Raw genomic sequence first — 27,838 nt, forward strand, 5'->3', positions numbered from 1 at the left:
CAACTTTTTAAAAGTTCTAAAGGACTAGGTAGAGATGACTGATCCTGATTTGCATAGGTTATGCCAAATCTTAGCACATTTGGATAATGAACTATAGTGATATTTTATTCTGAGTTGTATAAATCAGGTCACTTTGGACTTAACTTTTAAAATGTAACCCTAAGTATGGAAAAACAGTAGTAACAAAATAAGTACATAATCCACTAATGTAACAAGATAAATTTGAATCATTTGTAGGAAAATGGATGCAACTCAATACTACAATGATAATTTTTTTAAAAATCAGGCACACAGCTTAAATATCACGTGGTTTCTTTTATATGAGAAATGCAAATTATACATAAAACCAAAATAAAAGTCAATAGGAAGTAGAGAGCTAAAACTTTCTCAAATGGACGAGAATCAAAAGGTGGAGAAAAGAGGGAGGGAGGGGAAAGAAAGTAGATGAACCCCCCCAAAAAAGGAATTCAGGTGTGCTATATACATGCATCAATTTCACACAAGGAATGCAGACATGTACTGAAAACATATAATAATAAAAAATAGTTCAATTCAGGACTTAGGTGCCACTAGATTTTAAATACACTCAAATGTGGTTCTGGTTGGAAAGTCAAGGCTCCCAACAGAAGTAAAGGCATTTGGAGAATATATGACTACCTCTATTATAAAGAATTTGGGGCTTTGTTTTGGTTTGTTCCAAATAAAGTGTTGGCCCAGTCTGAAGCCCAGTTTGATTCCTGGCACATTAATGTGAGGCCACTAAGTTTATATGAAGGGCACTAAACATTTTGTCAAGACTGAAAATCTTAAGCATTTAAAATTTTGGACAATTTTCAAATCACATATTTACATATGCAAATATGTACATACTTACCTCTAAATATGAGATTTTAAGGGATAACTAGTATTGATTTTTAAAAAGAACTAATACCCTACAGCCATTATATTATAATGATTTTATCTTTCTACTTTGTCATTTTGCTTTATTGCTAAAATAGAGCACTCACAGTTTTAAAACATGACCTATATAATCCAGGGAATGGAATAAAGAAGGGAAGGAGATCGCATTATCAAGGAAGGCTGAGTATCTCACAAAGAAACAGATTAGATACACTGTGAGTACCTATGTCTTCCACTGTTTCCTAGCACATCAGAAGAAAAACAGTGTTTCTCTACTACCACAATTTGTTTCCACTCTTTGCCCTTTCTCTTCCTTCTTTTCCTTTCTCTTTTCACTATTTTCTAAACTGAGGCAGAGTATTACAGTTTGTCAATTTTAGGGCTAATACTTTCATTTTATATTTAATCTATATCAATATCATTGAAAACATAATAATCCTAGGGCATGATTTCAGCAATAAGACCTAAAAGAGAAGATACAATATCAGTACTCAGTGCTCCTTATTTAAAAATTTACCCTATGGGGGCTAGGGATTTCATTCAGCAGCATAAGTGCCTGCCTTGTAATCATGAGGTAGTGAGTTCGATCCCTGGTATCCCCCTCCGAATTTACACTATGGATGGAGACAAATCAGCCTTAAGCCTCAGTTTATCTCCTTAGTGAAACCAAAGAACTAAGCAAACTTCAACAAAAACAAAAACTCTTCATATTTCTATACCTTATTATGATTAATTGTATAATGTAATATATATATATAGTTATAAATTTGTGGCTACTCTGTCATTTTCAAATATGCAATGATTAAGTTCTCTTTTAGTAATGTAGAAATGAAAAGAGAACCATGGTTCCTTAAGATGTGGACTTACAGGGATTTTCCACAGTATGATGAATCCTGAAATAAGGTGTTAAAGCATCAGCATTTATCACTGCACCAATTACATGAGTGCACTTATCATTTTATCTTTAAATTTATTTTTAAATTACTATTGTTGATGTTTTCCTTTTTCACCTCTCAGTTTGTATGAATTAAGTGGTAAAGCAAATCAATTAATACATTTACCTGTTGAAAAGTTGAAAAACATAAATCTTTAATTATCTATGTAGATTGTGTATTAACACACAGTTCAAAATTACATGAACTTTTTCACCCTTATCGATCACTTTCATCCTGAAGTGTATGACTTGGATATGTTTATTTCTGTCGCATCTCACATCTGCCTTAGTGCAAACTAAACCTGTTTACACTGAAAGAGTTATTCTATAACCTCTGTGGGAATGATTTAGTGTTAATGATTAAACAGTGCAATTACAATATGATAAAAATCTTTACAAGAAATGACATGAATACATGAGATCAGTTTATTACTTTCCTTCCTAAACAATGGTCAGAAGAGAAAAAACTAGGATGTAATGGATATTGTGGAAAAAAAAATGTAAGTTAATACTGAATGTCAATCTTTAATCCTCCACTGCACAACTTCCTGAGTATGTGGCCTATTGGGGGGAGAGGGCTGCTGCACCCACATTCAAGAGTGTTTTGTTTAAATCTTGTTCAACTTGTAGTCAAAGAGACGGGGTAGTTGAAGACCAAGTCACGGTGGAGGACTTCAGGTACAGGTGAGCTTTTCTGCTACCTTGAGCTATTTAAAACACATGGGAGATGTTTTTTCACCTTGGCAGAAAGGCAGTGTTGACAGTGGTGATGGGAGGTGTGATGTTAGAACCTAATTAGGTGGCTGCTGGCAGATTGAAATGAAAGGAAGGTCATATCTATTCGGCAGCTAAAATGTGCTAATATCAAATTAGATGCTTAGTCAGTATAACCACCTCTGCATGTGGTTAAGTGGTGAGACCTCAGAGAAAGTTAATTACCTGTCTTCAATTTGCTAGCCTCCATTTGAAACCAATGTTAGTCATTCATGGAATGCCACATTTGTGGATAATATATTCTCCCCTTTCATAAAACAGAATCAATCTATTTTTTCTCCAGAGAGTGACATTTAATCACCCCTGTGTTATTAGATTTATGATTGGGATTATAATTATTATACTCATTTGCCTAAAGGCTTTGTGCCTTCAAATCCTTTTCAGCAAATCCCAAACCCATGTACGAAAGTCCACGGGTAACCAGTTCTCCTGGACCCTGTACCAAGTAGATTCTGAAGAAACTTTTTTAGAATTCTTAGTGGGAAATAGTCTGGAGTTTTGTTTTGTTTTGTTTTGTTTTACATAGAACAGATACAGACCACATAAAAACACATTTCTATAATTTCTATAACTCTATTATTTCTATAATTCTGTAATTATAAAACACATTTACTATAATTACGTATCTCAGTCAATCCTAGAAATTTAACGTCTCAAAATAACACTAGTCAAGACTGTCAGTTATTTGGTATATCCTCCTGACTTTTATTTAAAACCTATTGAAATTATTAAAAGAAGATCAGTGTTATCATCTGATATCTAAAACTATATGTATGCTCTCTTTAGTGGAAATCCCAGGACTTTGTAAACAATAAAAAGTCAGTATTCTAAGGTCACAATTGGCCGACTCACTGTTGAAAGAACTGTGTGTCTAGTGAAGATCAATTGACCCTGCCTGTCTATCTCTGTATCCACAGGTTCCTCAGCTGTAAGTGCAGCCAATCACAGACCTTATACTACAGAGGTGGGTCTAGGATGGTTTTATCTATATTGTCATTTCTACCAAACAATACAGTATAACAATTACTTGCATAGAATTTATTTATTTTAGGCACTAATAAACAATCTAGAGATGACTTAAAGTATATAGAGATTTTGCATCATATGCAGATATTGTGAAATTTATAAGGTCCTTGAGCATGAGCAGATGTGGATATTTACAGGAGCCCTGGACCAAGCTCTTGCAGACACCCACAAATAACTATATTGAAAACAATATTGTATAGACTTTTTTCAGTTCTTAATTTACCAATTACATATTTGTTTTACTTCCTCCCACATACAAGACAATATACTAGGGACATTCAGAAATATTAATATCTCAGAATATTAAATGCTTCCTTTTTTGCCAAGTAAGTGTTTTATACATGTTACCTCATCATCTCTTAAATAACCCACAAAAATAGTTATTACTATTAGCTCCTTATTTTTCAATGAGGGAAATCAAGGCACAGAAATTATTTATTTAAAGCTATACAAAGTCTAAGTTATTTACCTGGCATTGGATAAAACCGCCAAACTTTTATTACTTTTAATTTTAAAATTATTCTACTCTCTTTGTACTTTTCTCTAGATTTGGTAGAAAAGTTTGTTTTCTATTTCTGCTTTTCTTAAAAACAGAAATTTCAGACTGAGCAAAAATCAAATAAATAAATTAAACCCAAGCCCAAAGCATATTCAGTGCTGATGTGGTTTAATTGTCCTACACTTTTTTGTATAGTGATATAAAATCATTTTCTCGCTCTAAAAAGTAAAATAAAACAAGCAATAAAATACACATAAAGTAAAATATAAGCATATACACACATGCTACATTATTTGGGAAAATCACTGTCAATGAAAGCCCACATTGAAAAGAACCAGGACCAGTTATATTAATTGTGGTCCCAGTACAAAATGAAAATACAAAATCTCTCTTGTTCAAAGATTACTATGAATTCTGAGATGAAGATATCTGAGTATTTCAAATGCAGTTATTCAGGCTACAACACACTCATGAGTCCAGCCCCAGGTGAGGAGGGGCAGGAGAATTGGTCCCTAGATACCTTTCCCGCCATTTCCCTTCCCATCTCCTTTGCAGTGGCACAATGGTGTGAGAGACAGTAAGGATTCCTGCGGCACCAAACGCTCCAAGGAAGGTTTGAAGGTTAATTAATCCAAGTAACCTGATTCTTCTTTCTTTTTTCCTTTTCTTTGCCTTTCTTGTTTTCCTTTTTTTTTTTTTTTTTTTTTTTGGCCTTAAAAAATAAAAACAAAAAACAGAAACAAACATCCTTAAAGAGATTTCATAGGGCAGTGAGGCTGCTGTGAATAACAAATGCCAAGTCTGGAGCTTACTTATCTTATCCCTTTGAAAAACTTTAAGGACCAGTTGCTGTGTTTTGGAGGTATTACCTCCAACATTCAGAGGAGTTGCCAGTATCGTAGTATGAAGAGGTGGTCCTCTGGGAAGAGATTAGGCCGACAGGCTCCTCCTGAGCCCTTCCTCCACTGAGCTATGGGAAGATGGAGCACACAGGACAATATCCTGGAAGCAGTGTTCAGAGTTTTACCAGACACACCAGCCAGCACACTGATCTTGGGCTCCTTGGCCTCCAGAGCTGTATATGACCCAGCCACAGATTAGCAACATGAAATGAACTAAGTGACTTTCTAAGCAAGGAAAGTGTGTGTCTTTACTAGGGTAGTTCACCAAACTGTGGAAAACATGGCTGTGTTTGTCAGTTCATGATAAGTACAGCACCAAGGGTACAGATGAAAAAGCCGCCCAAAGAGATCTACAGGACCATGCATGCAGGAAGAGACAGAGAGCTTCTCCCAGCTCAGACACCTCCATAATATGCTCAGTTATCAAAACTCCAACCACCAATCCTTTTGTTCTTTTATGGAAGCCTCATTACGTAGGCATAATTGATTAAGTCATTGATCATTATTGATTAAAGCCAGTCTCTCAATGATCTCCCCTACACAGGGGTTAAGAAGGGGTGATGAGGGGGGAGGAGCAAGATGGCAGATAGATAACAACTGGCTACAGAGGCTCACTGAGATAGTCAACTTAGAATTCAACAAAATACACAATGGGGAGCCCTAAACAGAGGGAGATGAATTCTCTCGTCCCAAGAAGAAATTAAGGCGACTTGCCGACCATCTGAGGTCCCAACGTAGTCCCACCACAGCTTGCCGAGGTCCCACCTTGGCTTAAAGAGGTCCCGCCATGGCTTGCCTAGGTCCTACCATTACTTGCTGAGCTGTCTGATGTCCCGCTGCTTCAACACTGAATTTGGGGCCGGCAAGCCAAAGGGAAAGCTGAGTTGGCAGGGTGCCTACGTCAACCTGTGGTGAGTGATGGGAGTGGAGCCATTCCATAAATAGGGGGGCTTTGGCGGATGACTTTCTGGGACCAGGCAGGACTGGCAAGTACAAAGGGCAGCACCAACTTCAGTCAATTGCTCCCTTCCGGATCGGGATTGGTGGAGTGAGCTAGGCCTGGGTCACATGACCTGGCTGAGACCCAATAGGTTATCTGAAATCAAGTCCCTACAGCGGTGGCACACACTAACCACACTAACCCAGTGAAACCTCAGAAGTTTCACTGACAGTGCAGGCCACAGCAGCTCGATTGACCCAGAGGGAGGCAGTGCAAAAAAATGCAGTGCACACCACAAGAACTTAACTGATCCCCGTGCCACCGCACTCCAGCCACCACCTATGGCGTCTCCAGGCTTCCAGTGAGACCTGTCGCCATGGGCCTGGGAGTGACTGGGTGCCCACCAGCTGCCCCCCCCCAACCCCGCTGCGGCCCCAGACCTGGAGGTGAGGCCTTGCAAAGTCTGCCACTGCTGCTGCTGCCGCTGCTGCCACCACTATGCTCCAGCCAACACCACCTAGAGGGGAGGTGACGCAAAGTATACAGTGCAGGCCTCAGCAGCTTGACTGAACTGGAGGGGAGGGGCCAGTATACGCTGTCCCTGTCTGCAACTCTCTAGCACACTGCAGTGGGAAGGGTCATCTAGCCAGCACACTTCAGAAGAATTGTAACCAACAAAGAAAGAAACTGGGGCCTCCTGGAAGAAGCAAAAAAGATGGGAAGAGGAAGCAACAAGAAAAAGTCCCCAAGTCCCAACCCTGAGAACATTGAGCCAGGACAGGTAAATACAAAGGAGAATGAGAATAGCAAACATGCAATATCAGACACAGCACCAGTGGACATAAAGCAATTTATTCGGGACCTCATAGACGAGTTCAAAAGTGAAATATTTAGCCAAATAAAGCAAGATATAAGAAGATTAATTAGAGATACTAAGTACCCCTCAAACAGACACAGATGGAAGAAGGGAGGAACTCAAACAAAGAAAAGAAGCATTTGATGAAGAATATAAAGAAAACATAGAATACATGAAGCAGATTCAAATAGATCACCAGGAAATTAAAAACTCTATGGAAAGATGGCAAATCAGCTTGAAAGAAACTAAGGATAGATTATCCAAACTGGAGGACAATTTTGCAATGTGGGATTATGAAAGGGAAAACTTTTTTAAAATAACAAGGAAACAAGCAATACAAGGTTAGAAGATGACAAAAGGATCTATAAATCGAGACTAAAGAATGTGAATAAAGAAGCTGGGGTACAAACAAAGGAACTACAAAGGTTATTCTCGGAAATAATTCAGGAAAACTTCCCAAACATAAGAAAAGGAAATGATATTCTGATACATGAGGCATATGGAACTCCAGCCACCTACAACCAAAAACGAGCTACAGCTATGCATATAATAATCAAGATCACAGAAATTCAATATAAGAACAAAATATTAAAAGCTATTAGAGACAAGAAACAAAAATCTATAGAGGAATGCCCATCAGAATAACAACAGACTTCTCGACACAAAAGATCAAGTCAAGAAGAGCCTGGAGAAAATATTCCTAGCCCTAAAAGAAAATAACCTCCAGCCCAGATTGATATACCCTGCTAAACTGTCTGTAGAAATTAATGGAGAAACAAGATGCTTCCAAGACAAAGAGGAACTTGGGAAATTTGCAACCACCAATCCAACTCTACAACAAATACTGCAGGGCATTTTAGAGAGAGAGAAAAGTACTAGGGTTCCAGGAACAATGGCAGAGAGGCCTCAATGATTGGAGTAGAAAACAGAATGAAGAAGATAAACAAACAACTGATGGCAAACAAGAGCATAACAGAAATGAGGCAGAGAAGATTTTATTCAAAACTGACATGATTGATAGTATCAAGTCTGAGAGTATAGGCAACTACACTGAAGATGACAAGACTCCATGATAGAGTCTTAAACACATTCTGGTTTGATAACTGCCAGTTTTTGAAGTTCTATACTATATACAAAATTGTGTTTTTATTAATACTGTTATGTATTGATATATTCAATTATACTATGTCTGATGATAGAGCCAATTCTATTGGAGATAACAAGAGATAACACAGGAACCATGGTAGAACTCTGTACAACAGTCTCTTATGTTTATTTCATTTCATGTGTTTATAGGAATATGTTTTGTTTTTCCATGCTTTGTTTTGTTTCTCCCTCTAATATAGAAAGGATAGAAAAACCTTTAAGACTCATGCATGTGTAGAATCTGTAAACAGTTTATGAGAATATATCTTATGACACATGATGAAATGTACAGATACTTTGAAGAAAAAGAGACACTAAAATACCCAATGCTGATCCTGGAGTGTCATAATGTGAAACCCAGCAATAGTATTATTCTTTGTTTAGAGGGATATTAGCCTGCTTGGGTTTGTTCAATCTCAACATAATTGAACATATGGATAACTGCATGTATGTTTAAGTGTATAGGAGTAATAACCATATTTTTAAGTTTTTGTTGGATAGTTGAACAGAACTGGTTGCAATCTCACTGTTTGAATCCCCACTTTATATACTCCACTTTAGTATCTTGAATAACTATTTGTAAGAAGATAATCTATAAATATCCATTAGTGATTTCTTACTGTTTATTTTTTCTTTGAAATTATGTATTATTTCTACCTGTTTTCTGTTTTGTTTAGTCTTTCTTCAAATTAAAATTTTTTTAAAAAGGCACTACAGTGCCCAGTGCTGATCACAGAGTGTCATGATGTGAAATCCAGCAATGCTATTATTCTTTGTTCAGAATGATTTTAACCTGCTTTAGTTTGTTTAATCTAAACATAAATGAAGATATAGATAACTGCATGTATGTTTGGGCATATAAGATTGACAACCATGTTACTAAATTTTTGTGGACAGTTGAACAGAACTGTTTGCAGTCTCACTGTTTGAATTCCCACTTTACATATTCCACTCTTGTATCTTGAACAACTATTTGTAAAACAACAATATGTAAACATCAACTAGTGATTTCTTACTGTATATTTTTTTCTCTGAATATATGTATTATTTCTACCTATTTTCTGTTTTGCTTAGTCTTTCTTTAAATAAATTTTTTTTAAAAAGGGGGTGATGAAAGTCTTAACTAATCATGCTTTGTCTTTCCTAGTGATGGACCAACATCTGGAAGCTATCTAGGGCCTCCCAGCCATTAATATTCTCATTAACATACCAAAAAAACCCCACTCACCACTCTAGAGAGTTCGCTGGTTTAGCATATGTATATCAGGATATGTCAAAACCCAAGCAGAATCTTTGCAATATCAAAAAACCCACCTAGCTGAAGGCCATCTCATTCTGATGTAATTTTCTCAAGGTATCTTGGTTAAAGTAATTTTCTGATTTTTTTATTCAAATACCTATGAAAATGGTGTCTAAAGTTCCTTTTTCTAGGAGTTTAACAGACATTTTTATTTCATGCTCAGACTTTAGTTACCTGTGCTAAACAACAGAGAAGAGATTTTATGACTTAAAAATTAGGTGAAAGTTAGAAATAAAGCAGTAGGGTAAAGTACTTGCCTAGCAACTGAAGCACTGTAAATAAAAGACAAAAATAAAAGGCATTTATCGAAACATGTCTCTGAATTACATATTAAAGTAAAATAATGATTTGTGTGATAGAATTTTCAGTCAACTTTTAAAAAATAGGACCTTATGATTTACACAAACAAAATTTAAAATATCAAAGTAATATATATAGGGAGCAGAGGAGTGTTATTAAAGTTCTCTTTTTCTCAGCCCCACTTGGCAAAACATACAGGAAGTCCATGAGAAGACACGAAGGTAAACACCTTTCCCTTTGTGTTTTCAATAGACATCTTCCTGCCTTATTCATATACAGTCCTGCTTCTAAATACATACGACTAATAAAACAATAGTGTTCTCTACACTATTATTAAAAATTTGGTTCTTCATTAAAAAACCTAATTTTTTCCTAAAAAGTTTGGGTCAACATGAGTTGGATCACTGGTACCAGAAAAAAAAAAATTGGGGGGTCTAGTAGTTTTGGATATTTTCAGTAATTGTTTTCAACACCACGTCAGGAACTGAAAGGAAATAATGCACATTCTTGAGATGTAGTACAAACATGAAACACAAGAGAATAAGTGCCATCACCATTGTGAAATGCTTCTTTGAAGAGCAGCAATGAAATATGAGCAAAGCAGAGTCATGCCAGTAAACAACAAAGGCTCTCCTTAAGGAAAATCATTGATGGATGATCTGGAATTCTTAATATAAACTCAAGTATGTCTGACAGCACTTAAAGGTTCATGTAAAGTAATGAAAAAGCTGTCATTCCATGATCTGGGAAACGTCCTCTATAAATTAAGTGGTACATCATGCTTGTTTCTTCCTTTACTCGGTTGTATTCAGCTTCTGAAGAGTGTCGGAAAGGAGAGAGCGAGAGAGTAAAGGAAGGATAAAAATGCACTGATCTACTTCTCCACACCTAACTGATCTTTAAAGATGCTGACCACAATGCATTTATATCTTCGTCCTTGGCTCCATACGTATCCGTGGAGGTTCTGTGCTTTCCTGCTAATCCTAATTAAAGACTCCTTGAAAACATTTCTTGCCTTACTGTCCATCCAACTGGAGCCTTTGCTGACATATACGCAAACAAAAAATTTACCTCATGAAATATTTCTGTATATGAAAACAAACACATTTTGTAAGGGAAATGCTAGAAATAATTAGGACAAGATACTTTCATAAAATATATAATAAGGTAGAAATTGCAGCATCCATGGAATGATTTAGAAAATTCCATTCTGGAATAGTTTGATGGTCAGCTGAATAGTAGGAGTAAGAAAAGATGGTATGACATAGGATCTCCAACTGCATACAAGGAGACTGTGTGCAACTTGGAGAGATTTTGACAGCTCACGTCATCCCAATACCTGTGGTTGACACTTACCTTTCCTATAAGGAAAAAAAAAAGAAAGAAGAGAGATCAGCCAGACATAACATTTATTTTTAGAAAACACTCAGAAGAAACATGTAATTTAAAAATTCAAGTTTTCAATATATTCAGACCTATAATTGTGCATAAGTATAAATAAATATATTGTTAATACAATGATAGAAAAGTAGATGAGATAGATAAACAGCATGATCCGTCATAGCCAAAGCTGCAACAGAAAAAGGACAATTAGGGAGAGTTTCTTATTCTTTATGAATGACATACAAAACAAGTGTATCTATACTAGGCTTCTAAGAACAATATTATGGATTTATAATATTTGTAAAGTGATGATATTAGTAATAGAAACACATCACTGGAATTTAAAAACCTTACTTCTCTCCTTTATTTGAAGCAACGAACAAATTATTAAGATTTTTTTTTCATACCGGTACCTCATTACAAAGGTTGTTAATATTGACTTTCTTGCCAAGACTGTGAAAATTAATGAGATAATAATCCTGATTCTAATGTTCAGATAAAAGTCAGAGAAATCCCACATTACCTACTCTAATGAGGAGCAAAATGCTGCTCCTAAAAAAAGGAAACAAAAACACTTTTGCTCAGCTAAATGCAAGACCATTGACCTACCATTTAAAATTCTCCTTCAGTCTCATACAACTGTGGGATTATTATTATATTTCAACAGAAATTCCCTCTGTAATTTATTACATTTTCTCAGGAGATAATGTAAACTAGAAGTGAAGCACATACAGAGCCATCTAATCGCTAATAACTGCATACCTTCAATGAAGCAGTCCTTATCACAAAAAGACATTGTTACATTATTTGTAATCTCACGTATGCCTGATTGCTCTAGTACTGTTTAATACACTACTGTCAGTGATTATTGACAAGTAAATGACCACAGTATCATCATTTTTCTTTTGAATACATAAAATGATATTAAACAGCTAACCCAGAAGTGCCTGGCACATAACAAGCATTATCAAACCAGGCACTATTCCAAGTGTTTTCCATGTATCTCTTGCTGAATTGTCCAGTAACTCTCCGTGGGAAGTGCTTTATTACTACCATTTCACAAATGTGGAAACTGAGACATAAAGAAGTCAAGTAGGTTCACTAAATTCAACTAAGTAATGGTCAAAGCCAAATTGGACTTAGGTCAGCTGGACATACAATCTGGGCTCCTACCATCACTTTTTTGTTCTTTCGTCAAATACAACATAATTTCATACAGCATCTTAACATAATCAGCTAAGTCCAGAGAAAGAATTAGCAAATGTCAGATATGCAAATATAGAAACATTAATAATGCATGAACCATGTAATATTTTCATAAATAACAGGCTCAGTTTTGATGTTCATAAAGTATCATCAAAATGTTATTGGCTTATTAAATATTCACAAACTAAATAATTCAGATGGTGTTTAACACAATTTTATCAGGCTGCATAGGAAAGAGAAGCTCTTGTATTGTGAATGATTGCATCTTTCCCTTGCTGTCTGGAATGCAGCATGTCTGGCCTATAAACCATCTAATAAATACATGGTTTATATTTAAATTAAGATATATAAACCTCTAACTACTCTAAACCAAATGCTGAAGAAGTCAAGCCAATGAGTTAGGTTCGCTTCTAGAAACAGCAACATTGGGTTTGGCATAAAAGTCTAAATTTTGCAGCCATTTCAGAGATCTAAATGAAGATCAATTGCCAGAGGGTGGATTTAAAATGTGATAAAGGTATGAGAGATCAGAAGAATTTATAATTGATTTGTAAGTGATGAATCTTGGCAGAAGTGTATAAATGGAGGTAGCACATAAAATTAATGGCCCCAGCCATATTAGTTACCTACCTAAAAATATTGCAATAAGACCTTTTTAAAAATATTTATTTATTAAACAGCTACCAAGTGTTTTTTGCTTCAGCAAGTGCATTGAGATACCACATGCATACAGTTTTGCCTATGAAATGGTTTCTATTGAGCACACAATCCTGACAACTGGTTTGAATTTAAATTCATGAACCTGATCTTACCATGTTTTCATTTTCGCAGTCTCTATCTAATTACTAAGTTCTATATAATTTAGTACCTACAGAAAATTTGACCCAAATTCTAGTAATTTCACATATTCCTATTTGCTCTAACAGTATCTAATAGCAGTGAAAATTGATAAGTAAATAATCACGTCATCATTTTCATTTAAATAAACAAATAATGATAATAATAGCTCATACTGAGGTGCATGGCACTTAGTATTACCATGAGTATTTCCTTGAGTAATAAAGCTAATAACATAAACATCACCTGGTTTTTATTAGTTGACAGCTAAACACATGCAAGAAGCCCAGCATCAGTCTCTCCCAACCTAAATATTTCAGCAGAACTCGAGATGCGTACATGGAGATTTTACATATTTTAGGATAAAATGTTTCTTTCCAGCAGAGGTCCAGGAAATAAAAGATTTAAGAATAATGCAGAGGAAGATTCAGTGAGAAAGCAGTCAGGTTTCTGGGATAAGGAGAAGATGCATTAATAATCTCTTTGGCATTGTGTTTTTGCTGGTGAAATACTTAGCATAAAAATTGTCTGGATTAAGGCACTTATAGGGCTTCCCTTTGGCTGCTGTTGGGCAGAACTATTTAAGTGGAATTGGAGGCTCGAAATTCTCAGGAGATTAAACCAGTGGAAATAGGTCTCATCAGGCCCTCATGCTCTCTTTGTATCCACTAGGAGGAAAAACCCTTATTCACAGGAATGCAATTTCTGATGTTTATTTTTTTCCAGTTTTACTTGAAATTAACTTAACTAACAGAGTGATCATCATGGCCATGAGCCAAGGGATCTTCAAACACAGGGTGAAAAATGTGAAAGCGATTGGTATCTGGTTTGGATTAAGGAAAATCTATGACACACTGCTTCTGAGGAGGACTTCCATCCTATACCAGCCAGAATCTGGGTGATTGCATTTGAATATGAACACCTGTGACATTTGGAAGGGTCTTTAACATCAGTCTCTCTGAAAAAGAAACTATTAAAGATAAACTATTCATGTTTTTTCTTAGCTTTCCAATTTAACTCTTTCTTAAGGAAGGAAAAAGGTGGGTCCTGTACATTCTGCTGCCCTATTTCTCAGTTAAACAAAAGAGGAACCCTTATGACCAATTCATTTTCAAAGAGACTTTAAAAGGCATTAAGCAAACAGTTCTCACATAGTGTCCAATTTTGGTCTCTTACTCATTCTGTTGCTTGAAAAGAACCTGAAAGTGATACTCACGTGAAACTTTCATCTAGGAACAAAGCAGCATTTCTTTATTTGCTCCTATTTATTAAGATAAAGCCCTCAAATACTGGGCCTTTTTCTTGTTTCCTTTCCCCATCCTTTTCTTTTATGCCTTCAATATTTTAAATTTTGAAGTGATTAATTTTTATTTACCTGTATTAACTACTATTGTGAATTCTTTGGAGAAAACCCAACTCAAATCTCACAAAGAAAATGCATACAGGATAGTTATGGAAGCAAGAGAATAACTTGCTCCAATGCCACCGTCTTTTTTGAACAGTCTCTTCCTTTCAATGATAATGACATTTTCCATAGTCAAGGTCTTTTACTGTAAGCACAGGAGAATGATGTCTTTGTTTGTTAAATTACATTTCTCTTTGATGTGAAATACTTCATGTGAGGGAAACAAGGGCTTTTTTCTTCCCCATTACTTTTCTGGTTTGGATATAAACCATTCACCTCAAGGAATCTGTGTAATGAAAGGTAATCACTTACTGAAGATTCACATCAAATTATAATTTTTGCTTCTGCCAAAAAATACATAATATTCTTAAAGTTTTTTACTTTAACACAGCTTAAAATTTCAATCAAGAAAACGTATCAGTTTTATTTTGAACACTATTAGTAACAAAAACAGCTTTTTAGTTATCTAGGTGTCTCATTTATATATACTTTATTGTATATTTTTATTTTGCCAAATCTTTTCTTCAAGGTTCAAAGGCAAATAAATTTCCTGTGTTAATTCTCATCTGTAAAGAAAGAAACTATGTCCACAAAAACATGAATATCTATTGTCTGTTATAACATATGTGAAAAAGTGGTGATTACATTAATAAAAGAACCAAATATTATCACCAACCTCCTTCAACTTATAATTCACCTCTTTGGAAAAATGAGGACTTATTCTCTTCTAGAAAAAAAAAAAAGAAGAAATGCCAAAAGAATACTAATGTGAATAATCTTTATTGAATTTATTTTTAATAATAAGTAAATTGGATTTGAAAGTGATTTTTTCCCCAACATGGCACAATGTGAGATTTTTAAAGGCTGGATTTACTGCAATAAATTCATCATAAAAATCAATTAGAAAGAAAATATAATTATTTTGAGTTAAAGTCCTCCAGGGTTAGTTTTAGCTTCATGTTGGAGCTGAAGAAAGCACCAGGAGACTCAGGATTGAGTTTGCGTCTAAAGCTGTGGCTCTAGCTAACAAATGTCTGTACCTCTGGAAACTTATTTAATTTCAAAGGACTTCTAGTTCCTCACATGTAAAATCTACCAGAATTGTTACAAGATAAATACTTACTAATAAAACTGTGGGGGACCAGCGGTGGCTGAAAAGATAAGAAGTACGAAATATAAATGACCTTTATTTTGGGAATGCGGGGAGAGACCCCCCCCCATCCCCTGGGGCACGGCATCTCCACCCCAGGGTTGGAGATCTCTCCGTGGAACGCGTGGAGTGAGGCACGCAAGTAGCCTCGGCTTGGGGTGGAACCTAAGGGGGCATTAGGGATGCACAGGTAGCCCATTGGTCTTAGTTTGGCACCATAGGTCAATTCCTAAGGGTGGGGGAGAGGGAGCTCTTTGGTTTTACTGGCTACAGTGTCCTGTCTGGGCCAAAACCCTTTCACTTACAAGAAAAAGTAAACCAATAATAAAGATACTTGAAAATTTTAATATTTCCAAAATAATAATAAACTTATTTATGTGGTGATAATATTTTCTTTTTATGTTTCTACTTTGATAACTCACAATTTTAGTACAACACTAGGGTTAACTAATGTAAGTTTCTTATGAGAGTTGACTAGCTCATATTCTTTGTATTGTTTTATGTACTATCTTTGTAGAATTCCCCATTATAAAATTTAATTCCATTATGGCTTTCTAATAGAGCTACTATATCTGCATAGTCTTCATTAATGAGTAATTGTCCATATTTCTTTTTGCTGGTGACTAATGTAAAATTGCAGTTCATTAATTACACCATCATAAAAATCTTGAAAATTTGATTCCTTCATATATTTATTATGAAACTCCTTTTTCTTGATCCTTTTCTTGATTTTCTTTTCATCTAATTATCTTCATTATTTCCTTCATTCTTTTATCTTATAATTTTTATGGAACCAAAATCAGTTTATTTAAGAAAGAACTGGGCCTGTCACACTTCAGTAGATCATTTAAACTACTTTAATTTTATATTTATTTATTTATTCATTTATTTGGTACCGAAAATTGAATTCATGACCTTTCACTTACTGGGCAGGCTCTGAGCTACATTTTAATGTCGCTGAGCTACATTTCTGTGCCCTTTGCATTATTTTATTTTTTTATCATTTAAAATATTATGTTGCAGGCATATAAAGCAAGAATAATCATATCCATAATATTTCTAAGAGAATTTAAGAACTGAGTACAAAGGAAAATTTCAGGCTATGATATATACCTAAAACTCATATAGAAATAACATATTGACACAGTAGCAGCACAACCAACCAGGAAGAAGAGGAAAAAGTCAACAAAACTACCTCTTCACAACCATTAAAATATTATAGCTAGAAAATTAGCCAAGTATTCTCCTTTAAGCAATGCTTTGAGAGGTTTTTTTTCCACTGTCTGTAGAACTTGATATATGTATCCCTTCCAAAAGAAAGCCCCCACTAAAGAAGTGAATTAGGGAATAATCAAATATATTTACAGTAAGAGCTTTTTTTTTTCTCGTACTGGAGATTGAACTCATGAGCTTGCACTTGCCAGGCAGATAGGTGCTTATGCCACTGAGCTAAATCCCAGGCCCTACAGTAAGAGCTTTTATAAAACACATTACATTATCTTACAAACAGCAACCTGGTCTCTTTTGAAAAACAACACAGATGTTTATGAAGACTTCTGATTGTTTAGGAAAATAAAATATGGTTACGATCACTCCCTAGAATGATACCACACACTTAGACACCTGACTTTGGCAATTACCCAGCAGACAGAGGCCTGAGCTATGCGTGACACCTCTGACTCTTGAAAAGCTTTCACTCTTACACCTGCAGGAAGCCTAGCAACAAACTCTAATAGATACCACTCAATTTGGGAGCAAACTCAAAACTTCCAAAACAAATACTTGTTCCCTTTCCATACTCATTTATTTCCCCCTGATTTATTTTACAGATATTATAAGTACTTTTTTCCTGAAAATATAATGAAATTCAAATGTATCTGTGACATGAATTAATTGTTTTACATAAACTATATAGCTATATTAAAGAGCAGCCAGTACTTTAATGTAAGCCTGAAATAAAATTTATTTTTTGAAGTCATCACATAAATTATTTACAGAAACACCCTCATATAGAAAGTATCTCATGGGTCTAGATTTTTTAATGGACTCTTTTTTATAGATGGTTTTTCTCTATCCATCAAAGCTAGGTTTAATTAGTCTCATTTCTCACTAGGCTTTGGTGGATTAATCAAAGTTTATAATATTTATAATTTAAATTGTTTTCCAAAGGGTATGATAAAAAGGAAGAGAAAGTAATTTTTTTATGGGAATTGTTATTACTATTATTCTAAATAATAACCAATATTTACATAGCATTGTATAGTTTTAAATGTACTGGCATGGAATTAACTTATTAAATGAAACAAATGAGGAAATTTACAGTTAGTAATTTCAATTCATAAGTGATATAGTTTAGTTTTTTCCTTCTCATTACTGGACTTGAGAAGCTTGCCTGTTAGGTTCATTTTCATTATCTATAAAAGGATTTTAAATGCAGTTGGAACAGGGTAGTGAAGGGCAGAAGAATGACATGCCATCACACTGATTGAAAAGCAGAAAATGAGTCTGACAACAGAGTAGGTCCTGAAAGATTGCAGGACAGAGATAGATACACTGACATGAGAAGGTAGCATACAGCTAAACCTTATAAAGCATACAAATAGTCCTACAGCATTAAAACAATAAACCATTGCTACCCCTTTAGAAAGTTCTCAGTATGGGAAGATGTCCTGGGAACATTCACATAGAAAATATGAGGATTTGATTGGAGCCATGTATGAAAAGTTGCACGATGAAAGCATTTGCTCTTTGCCTGCCAAAATCTGCTGGATTTAATTTGCTGATTCCCGTAATATAAAGCCTAATTTCACCTCAGATTTCTAAGATATTGCCTATCTTATTCTCCATTTAAACTTTACTTGTTTCATTCCAAAAACAATAGCAGAGATAAAGTTTCTGTAACTGGAGTGTAAGTGCCCTCAAATCCTTCAAACTCAGGCATGGGCAGTCCCTCTCTCTGCCTTTGCAACCCTTAAACCAAAGTGATCGAAGACTGTAAGATGGAGATCTCTGAAGGCTGAGACAAATTCTAAGAATACACAAAAATTATGCTGATTTTGGATGTAGGGACCAAAGATAGCTAAATACAGTCAGCTCTCTACTTCTGATATTTCAGAAGCTTCAACCAAGCACTACTGGTTAGGCTGATAATGCCTATATCTATAATAAAAACACACCTAGTTTCTTCTTACTACTATTTCTTGTACAATGCCATATTACAACTCCATCCATAGCAATGACAAATATTATAAGCAAATTAGAAAAGATTGAGAATCACAGGAGGATGTGCATAGGTTATATGAAAATACTGCACCACTTTTTATAAAGGGATTGATTGAACATTCACTAATTTTAATATCTGTAGGGCAGTGTTTCTTAAATCAATCCATTGCCAATACCAAAAATGACTTATAAGAAAAGGAAATATTGTGCTTATTTCTTTGTTTGCCTGCCTCTTATTGAGGCAGAGAAGAAAGAGAAGTAATACTACCAAAAAGAAGGGAAAAAACATTAGGAGTCAGGAAGAGGGAAAGAGAAAGGAAAACCAGAACAGCAGGCAAAGAGTCAAGGAACCTGAATAGGCTACAGTATGAATTCTGGAAATATCTGAGGAAACTTTAAGCTGATTATTTCATATTCCACTGAATTTGAGCTGCAACGATGTATATATTTCTAAGCCACAATCTTTTAGTAACCTGTCATCCATGAAAATTTCCCTGTGTTCATCTGTCTGTATTGTTGTGTATCAAATAAGCAAAAGGGACATTTAGAAACCAAGAAGGGAATATATATCTTAAATTAATAATTTAGAACATTAATGAAAACAAGAACAACAAAAGGAATACTGAGAAAAATACAAGAGCTTAGCATTATATAATTTAATGTTTCATGGGCACAGGTTGATTAAATGATTTGTACTCAATCTAGAGCAGCGCAGAATATTAAAAGAAAGGAGGCAACTAGATAAGAAAAGAATTTAGTGGAGTGGGCTCAGAGGGAATCATCACAGGGAAGGCTGTGGCTGCTCTCTGCGGACAAAGGGTGGATTCTGCCTTATGTAGGCTCCGATGGGGAAGGGCTCTGGGGCCTGATGAGGGCTGGTTTATTTTGTGAGAGTGCAGGCAGTTGGGTAAACCTCTACATGCCTGAGATTTGGCACAGACTTTTGGGAGGGAGAAGCATAGGGGCTCCTGGGAAGTAGGAGATGTGCATCATCAGGGCACAGCTTTGAACAGCTGACATGATGATTATGCTGTCTCTCAGCCAGGGAAACTAACACTAGTCTCCCACAGAGAAGCCAGCATTAGTTTATGGGTTTGCATGGATATGGGAAAAACAGACCTGATCAGAGTTTAATCCTGACAATCAAATACTAGTCAGGACTGGCTGAAAAGCCAGCATGAGAATGCTTGGAACATTCAATAACCTCACCAGGCTTTCTCTGCATTCTTGAGCACCAGGCTGGATTTGTGGTTGTTTAGAAATAATCTCCCTTCTACTTTCCTGTCATCTTTTTTAGATTCCACATATTAGGGAGAACATGTGATTTTTGTTTTCTTGAGTCTAACTTATTTTAGTCAAAATCATGGCCTCCTTGAACCATCTGTTTTTCTTACAAAACTTAATGATAGCTAAATTTTGTTTATATTCTTACCTGTATACCTGATCACAAGATTCCTATTAAAGAAAAAAAAAATCTTAATTTTTATTCAAGAAAATTAATTACCATTGAGTTATCTTGATTCTAGATTTAAAAATAAAAATACACCCATCACTATTTTCTTGACTATTATTTAGCTCTAATTATAGTTAGCCCTGAAGAATTCAATTGTATATGGGGACTCCACAGGACTAAGATTAAATTAAGGAACCTGGCTATTACATGGCTACAAAATTGTGGGAAATGCTGATGAAACTGACTTATGGCTGAACTCTGAACAATGAGTCCTAAACTCATATAATGTTCAGGGTAGGATGATATAGCTAGAACTGGATTTCTCATGAATTTATTGGTCAACAATAGTGGGAACCTGTGGAATCAGGAAGTTGACTAGTAAATTAGGAAGTTATTGATAATATAATTTCTAAAGCATATTTCTGCTGCTATAATAAGAATAGATAAAATGAGTATTTCCTGTTCAGTCCCTCTTCATATATGTATCTCCTCTAATTCTAAATCATGATGGTGCATCTCACTGGTAGAAATGAAATCATGTGGGAAAACCTCAGGGGATCTGATAAATGTGGTCTTTACTTCCAGACCCTGCATGCTTGAAAGATGATGGAATGCATTTTTGAGTGAGCCACTTCCTGGTATCAGCTACACATTCTTCTTGATTGTGGCCTCAGGGAGTTAATTCAGTAATATATTCTATTAATTAAAATATTTAGAATAACCAGTGGATATGAATAAAACATGAGAACAAAATCCTTAGTAGTATAGGGAAGAATAGCATGGAAACTGGAATAACATAGATTTATAGTTCTCAATTAGTGTGTGGTGCACCCTCTGCAGGGACATCTGGAGATGAGTGGAACATTGCCAGTCATCATAAGACTGGGGAATTCCCTGAGCGTTTGGTAGACAAGAGCCAGAAGTAGTAAATTCCTCCGTACACAGGGAAACAATAACATTTAACACAAAGAAGAATTATCTCTTGGTAAATACCAACAGCTCCCCTACTGAGAAACATTAACATAGGTAATCTCTGCATAATTTTAATAATACATTAGCATCAAGAATTTCATGAAAATATCTATTTTCATTGCTTTGTATTTTCTCATGGAAGAATGAGTCTCAATGTAGAAATAGGCTAAAAAGGAGAAGAAAAAAAGGGATTAATACGTTATAGGGAAAGGAATTATTTAACTTTACTTAGTGGTAATTTCCAAAGTATGTTGGAACCATCGTTTTCTGGAAACTTGATAGGAAGGTGAAAGTTCTACCCTATAATAGGCTTACTGCATTAGTTTTTGTTGCTATAATAAAATACTTACAGTTGCATGCTTTATGAAGGAAGTGAGTTTACTGAGCTAACAGATTTTGGAAGCTATCCTCCATACATCATGGCATCAGCTCTGGTAAGGCTCCTTTGCTTGTGTCACATCATGGTAGATGGCATTATGGAGAGAGCACAAGTATGAAGGAGATGTCACACGGTGAGACAAGAAGCAAGATAGGAAGGGCTCAGTGTTTCTGTTTTTATATCAACTCACTCTCATGAGAACTAACAGGGTCCTATAAGAATTGCTTAATCTTTTCCAAGGGCAGTGCCCTCGATGACCTAATCATCTCCCCTAGGCCTTATATCTTCTGAGTTGCTTCATCTCCCACACTATCACACTGAGCAGCTAATTCCCAACATTCAAACCCTTAAGGGGCACACTCCAACAATACCTAAGTCACACTATCCTTTGAATCAACGGCTCTGGGTTCACATGGATCAATGCACGTGTTAACACACCAGATGTAACAGAATCCTCCAGGCACTTTTGAAATAGGAATTTAAATTTTTACAACTGTTAAAATCAAAGCATCAAGAAATGAATGTGGTAAAAGTAGTCAGATTAGGGCATTCTAGTGTATTGTGAAAAGTGCTCAGAAGAAGAAAACATTTTGTGTACAATTATCTTTTGCTGTTATTTTGTTTTGAGATCAGGAGAGCTCTTACTGAAAATAAGGAGAAGGAGAGTAGCTCCTAAATACTCAGGAGGGGTCCTGAATGGGGAGGCCTCATGACTCCTCAATTTAAAGTTACTTGTGAGCAAGTAGGGTACAGGAATTGCTTAATCATTTAGTGTCACCTTTCATGGGTGACTTTGTGGATTTTAAATGACCAATTGAAAAGCAGGCTCTCTAGCCTAGTTCTTCCATACAGTGTTATAGTAAACTGGCATCTTAGAAAGACCTGTTATTTTACAATAAAATAACCTCAAAAATGTTAAGGAGTGGGTGGCCTGCATTTCACCTTAGAAGTTCTTTGCATTCTAAATTCCTCAAAGTTCAGTTCAGTCGGTGCTGGTGCCTCTCTTTAGGAGGGAGGAGACACACGTACGTATTCCATGTTGCCTGAGAAATGTTCCTTCCTGGTCCAAATCCTAATTCACAGTCTATTTTTAATTTTTGTCACTATGCTAGCCACTCTACTCTATCTCAAGCCCTCCCACTAGATAGTTGTTAAGATCCTTTAGATTAACTCTGGAGAAAGTCCTAATTGTTGCCTCCTCTACATAGACCCATGTCAGCACAAAGCAGCTAGATTCGGTCTTCACCCATTCTCCCTTAATGGCAGTTAAAGATACTTCTTCAAAGGAGGGAAACAATATTATCTTGCATTTGGGATAATCTTTGGTTCTTGTAATAATGTTTCCTAGGTATAGTATCCAAAATGATGTGGAAGAAAATAGTTCTAAAACATAACACACACTAGGGAAATATACCCACTAAAATATGTGTAAAAAATGCTACAAAAATACTACAAATGTGTAAAAAAAAAAAAAAAAAGAAACATAAGCTTAAGGAAGGAACTTAATTATCATACAGTTTCTATAGATTGAAGTCTGAGGCAAGTAGCATAAAAGTTCTCAGCAGGGCTATTTACTGGAGACTCTGAAGAGGAATCTACTTGTTCGCTTATCCATGTTGCTGACTACATTCAGTTCCTTGAGGTTGCAGAACTGAGATCTCTATTTCCTCACTAGCTGTTAGCAAAGGTCCTGTACAGAAAAGTAAATTCTCTGATTTTTCTTGTGATCTTTCTTATTTTGCCCTCTTTTTCCACAATATCTGTCTGGCTCCAGCCAGAGAAAGTTTTCTGCCTTAAGGGTTCATGAGGTTAACTGGACCTTCTTGAATAATCCAAGTTAATCTTCCTATTTTAAATTCAGTAATTTTAATCACATCTACAAAGTCCCTTATACATGCAAAATCATACATTAACAGGTTTCAGAGACTAGAACATGGAAATCTTTGGAGAACAATGCTTCACCCTATCAAATGAGGGAAGAATTAGTTCATTCATACCTCTTGCTATAGCATCAGTGTGCTCATCTCTGGGGTATAAAACATTAAATGCTGTTGCTGAGTATCTCAAGGATTTTCTCATCTAGAGTATGGAAAAATAGACCAAAGAATCAGAGAGAAGTATGATGTCTTATTAATAAATTTATTTGTGACAGTAATTCCCTAGATATTCTGTAACATTTTTGTTAATGGTAATATTAAGTAATAACAAGAATATCATCTGACAAAAACTTCAATGGCACGTATTTATCATTTTAAAAATCTGTCCACATCTCAGAGGCCTAGGGCAGTCATTTGATAGAAGTTAACCTCTAGGCCAGGTACCAGCAGGGGACCGCTAATCATTAAACCAAAAAAGGGGGGGGCTCCCCAGCCAAGATCCAGTTATGAATATAATAGTACAAACTCAGACATGTCAAAGTAAGAACAGAGAGTAAGAACTTAACTGATTACAGTAGAAAAAAGGAGGCACACACTGGGGTTTGGAAGAGCCATATTCCTGCACTGTAATTTCACTTCCTGGTTCTTAGTGCTAGGTTTCATTGTGCCTTGGTCATTTGCTCATGGCTGACATGCAATACCTGACATTCACAACTTAAAAGGAGGACAGATTTCAGATTCTGTTTTTAGTCCACAGTTGGCCTGCTCCACCGCAAAAAGAGCCTGGGCTATGGGGAGCTGCTCCTGTCACAGTGACCTGGAAGCAGAGAGAAGGGTTGAACTGGGAAGGGAGATCTGCCCTTTGAGGTCACATTTCCCAATTATCTGCCTCCTAACAAGAAGTCAGCTGTGTCACCCACATATTTCAGTTATTTTTCCCAAAGCCCCACATAGGAGTACGTGAGGCTTTCGGGAAAACCTAGATACAGTAGAATTCAATGCTGATTCAAGCAGATATAAGGAAACAACTCAGGAGAAAAAGGGTAATCACAGGGCCACAAGGAACCCTGCAGGTTAAGAAATAGCATAAATTTGTACAACATCAGCAGCTGCCTTAGAAGCTCTAGAGCAGGAGAGGACTGCTCCTAGAAACTGAGGAAAGACACTGTGGCTTCTCAGGCTATGAGACTCTATATGAATTTTGCGATTCTTCATAAACTACAAGTTTTTCCTCTAGATTTTAGATAGGAAGTGGATTGATGGTGTTATGGTTGATAGTGTGTCAACTTGAGAAGTTTAACTGAGAGCTCAGCAGGGAGCCAGGATCTTTTCTTGTATGTATCCTCATCCTATGCAAGAGGAAGGAAGAGAAGTTTTGTGAGTGCTACACCTGCTCTGGAGCTGGGAGCGGTGGCCTGTGTACAATATAAGGAGGAAAAGAAGTTTGCTCTTCCCTCATTTTTCTCTGGCTGCTTTTACTGGCTGCTGCCTTGAAGCATTGCCATGGTACCCTGCACCCTTCCTTGGAGTCAGCTGATCATGGACTGAAACTTCCACAGTGAGCTAAATAAACTCTTCCTGCCTTCATTTTGGGTGTTGGATCTTTTGTATCAAAAATGAAAGAAAAGTAACCAAGAAAAATGGGTAAAACACACATGGGGGGAATGGAGATAAAGAATTTATGGCTTAAAGTATAAAAGACATTTTTGGAAAGTGAGATTTGTGTCTTGTGGTACAATATCAATTTGTTGATTCAGATCCATTAATATATCACTGATCAAATGTACTATGTTAGCTTATTTTTACTCCTTCCCTTCTAAAGCATTTTAATACAGGTTTTATTAAGGTTTTCTTTTTAACAACCACTGATTAGAAGAAAGAAAACTATGAGAATAAGAGACTTTTTATTATTCAACAAATGCAAGAAGGAACGATTATTAGGATATGCCAAGTCTCATTTGTGTTAGCTTTCGTCACTGTGGGCAATCACTTGAGAAAAACTTCAAAGAGGATATGATTATTTGATTCCAGAGGTTTCAGATCATAACAGTGGGCTCCAAGGTAGAAAGGCCTGGTGGAGAACTGCTTCCCGCAGACAAGTGGAGAGAGAGAAAAGACCAGGGACCGGACACATCCTTCAAGGGCACAACCTCAGGGACCTACTTCCTGTTCTCTGAACTCATCAATGGATCCACAAAGAGGCAACTGTCCCCAGGACATTGTAACCTCTCGGGACCCTACCACTGAACACAACTGCATTGATCATTAAACTCTTAATATATGAGTCCTTGAGGGACGTTTCAGGTTTTAACCACAACACTTACCTTCCCTTGAAATTGAACATTATCAAGGAAAATACGTAAATAGGTGATTTTCAAAAGATAAGGAAATAACGTTTTATGTGATTCGTGGTCTCTAAACATCCCCCCCCACATTAAAATGAGCATATATAAGTAAGAGATAAAAGATTTATCATATTTCTGCGGGTTCACCTTTACTATCAATATAAACTCAGAGAAAGGAGCAAGCCAAAGCAAACCTTTGAAAAAAAACTACATCAAGAACATTCAGCACTTGGAAAGCTCCTGGGAAGTAAATGCAAAAGAGGTGGGGAGACTAAATGTTTTTGAATGTTCAAGGCAATTGCTTTCAAGATTTTTAAATGTATGATTTACCAAAGTCTTGAAACTTTTCCCTCTAATGAAAGAACTTGACTTTTGAAGAGCCACCAGCATGGAATATGTTGACTTTTGCTTTCACTTCACTTTTATAGTAAGACAGACACCAGGAGAAAAACCCACAAAAATACAGTATGAGACTTTCAGCAACCTGCTTCAGGTAACTGCCAGTCCCCGTAGAACACTGTCCAGCCTTAGTGTCCAGGCTCCGGTTTCTTTGGCCTTTCAGGATGAGATCTCCCCTCCAATGGCACATGGCCACCATGCATTTTGCAAGGTCAATGGTGCCAGCTTTTCTGGTGGTACATTTAATTGTTTGGTCATAACATGATTTTATTGCCAATCGGATTCTGAGCCTATATGAGGGGAGGGGAAGAAGCAGGGGAAGCAGAAGACCAGAAAGGAGATAAAGTTTTATACCTGGGTCTTTACCTTATCTCAGATAGTACTTTGCATAAATTCTTCACCTTTCCTTTCATTTCTCTAAACTGGAGCTGCTTGGTGGCTCCTGGCAAAGTTAACTGCAGGAAATTTCAACATGAATTGTAGGATTCATATAATCTGTTGTATTTTCTTGCAAATTTTTTGTATATTAACTTTTACCACATAAAACCACAGAGGATGGAAACTTCTAAAAATTCTAACACAGCCCTGTGTTTGAAGTATATATTGTCATAGAAATGTTAAGTAATGATAATGGCTTTGGGAAGAGCTTAATTGAAGGGCTAGAAATAGCTCACTAAAGGCTCAATTTAGCGTGTTTTTTTAGTTGAGTTAATATTACATGGAAAAAAATAAGAAAAATTGTAAGATGTAATGTTTTATTCAACAGCTTCCTGACACTATTCTCCTGGGTCTTCTCTTTTGAGAGTGCCTCTGCTAATTGCTTTAACATTTTCTAACAAGTATATTATTGAGCCAAGAATGCCCAGCATCCAAGTCCCTGATGCCTGGACCAGGTGGGCCACAGCTGCATAAGGCATAAAATCACAGCTGGGAAGCTGCTCTTTTTGGTTTAATTTTACATATTTAAGCTTAAAATATAAAGCAAAAATCTGAAAAGGATAACTATAATAATGTTAAAAACTCTTCAGTGAGTGTTTCCAAAGTTTTTCAGTTGAATATCTGAAAAATTTGTAACAATCTTGGTACTACTAAGGATTTTCATTTGTTCTGCAATACAGAAACTGCCAAAAAACTCCCTTTGTTTTAATTTTATTTAAATTATTTTATTTTATCTCAATCATACAAAGTCCAGAATTTTATAAATCAAACTATTATGATGCTGGAAGAAATCCATATGTTACTCTGTATGGTCTCCAACACAGCAAAGTCATATCTTGTATATTTTGAATTTGGAAAAATAAAAGGTAGATACAACAAAAATGTGTTTAATAAAATAGCATATAACTTCTTATTGATTTATTAAAAAATTACACATAGAAACACTAAGTTAATTAAACCAATTCATTACATATAAGTTGATTTATAATAATTTTTTACTAAAGACACTTTCTTAGAGACCAGTTCAGACTTTCTTTTTCTGAGGAATTAAAGAATCCAGACAGACAAAGAGCTTTATTTAGCTTTCAGACAAAGAAGAGTATTTAATTTATAGGCAGTTCTTTCTCCTGGCATTTGCTTGTTCTTTTGTTTATCCCCACTTGTTCTTTCTTTTTCCTGGGGCTCTTCTTTCTTG

At 35.9% G+C, this 27,838-nt stretch overlaps 1 pseudogene; it reads left to right on the forward strand.

The window, feature by feature from the left end:
• Positions 1-10,788: 10,788 nt before the first annotated feature.
• LOC111756075 (small nucleolar RNA SNORA44) lies at positions 10,789-10,946 on the forward strand (annotated as a pseudogene).
• Positions 10,947-27,838: the final 16,892 nt, after the last annotated feature.

Source organism: Cavia porcellus, unplaced genomic scaffold, assembly GCF_034190915.1.
Source record: "Cavia porcellus strain 051 isolate PalLab524CR breed Dunkin Hartley unplaced genomic scaffold, mCavPor4.1 scaffold_4, whole genome shotgun sequence".
NCBI classification, from domain to species: Eukaryota; Metazoa; Chordata; class Mammalia; order Rodentia; family Caviidae; genus Cavia; species Cavia porcellus.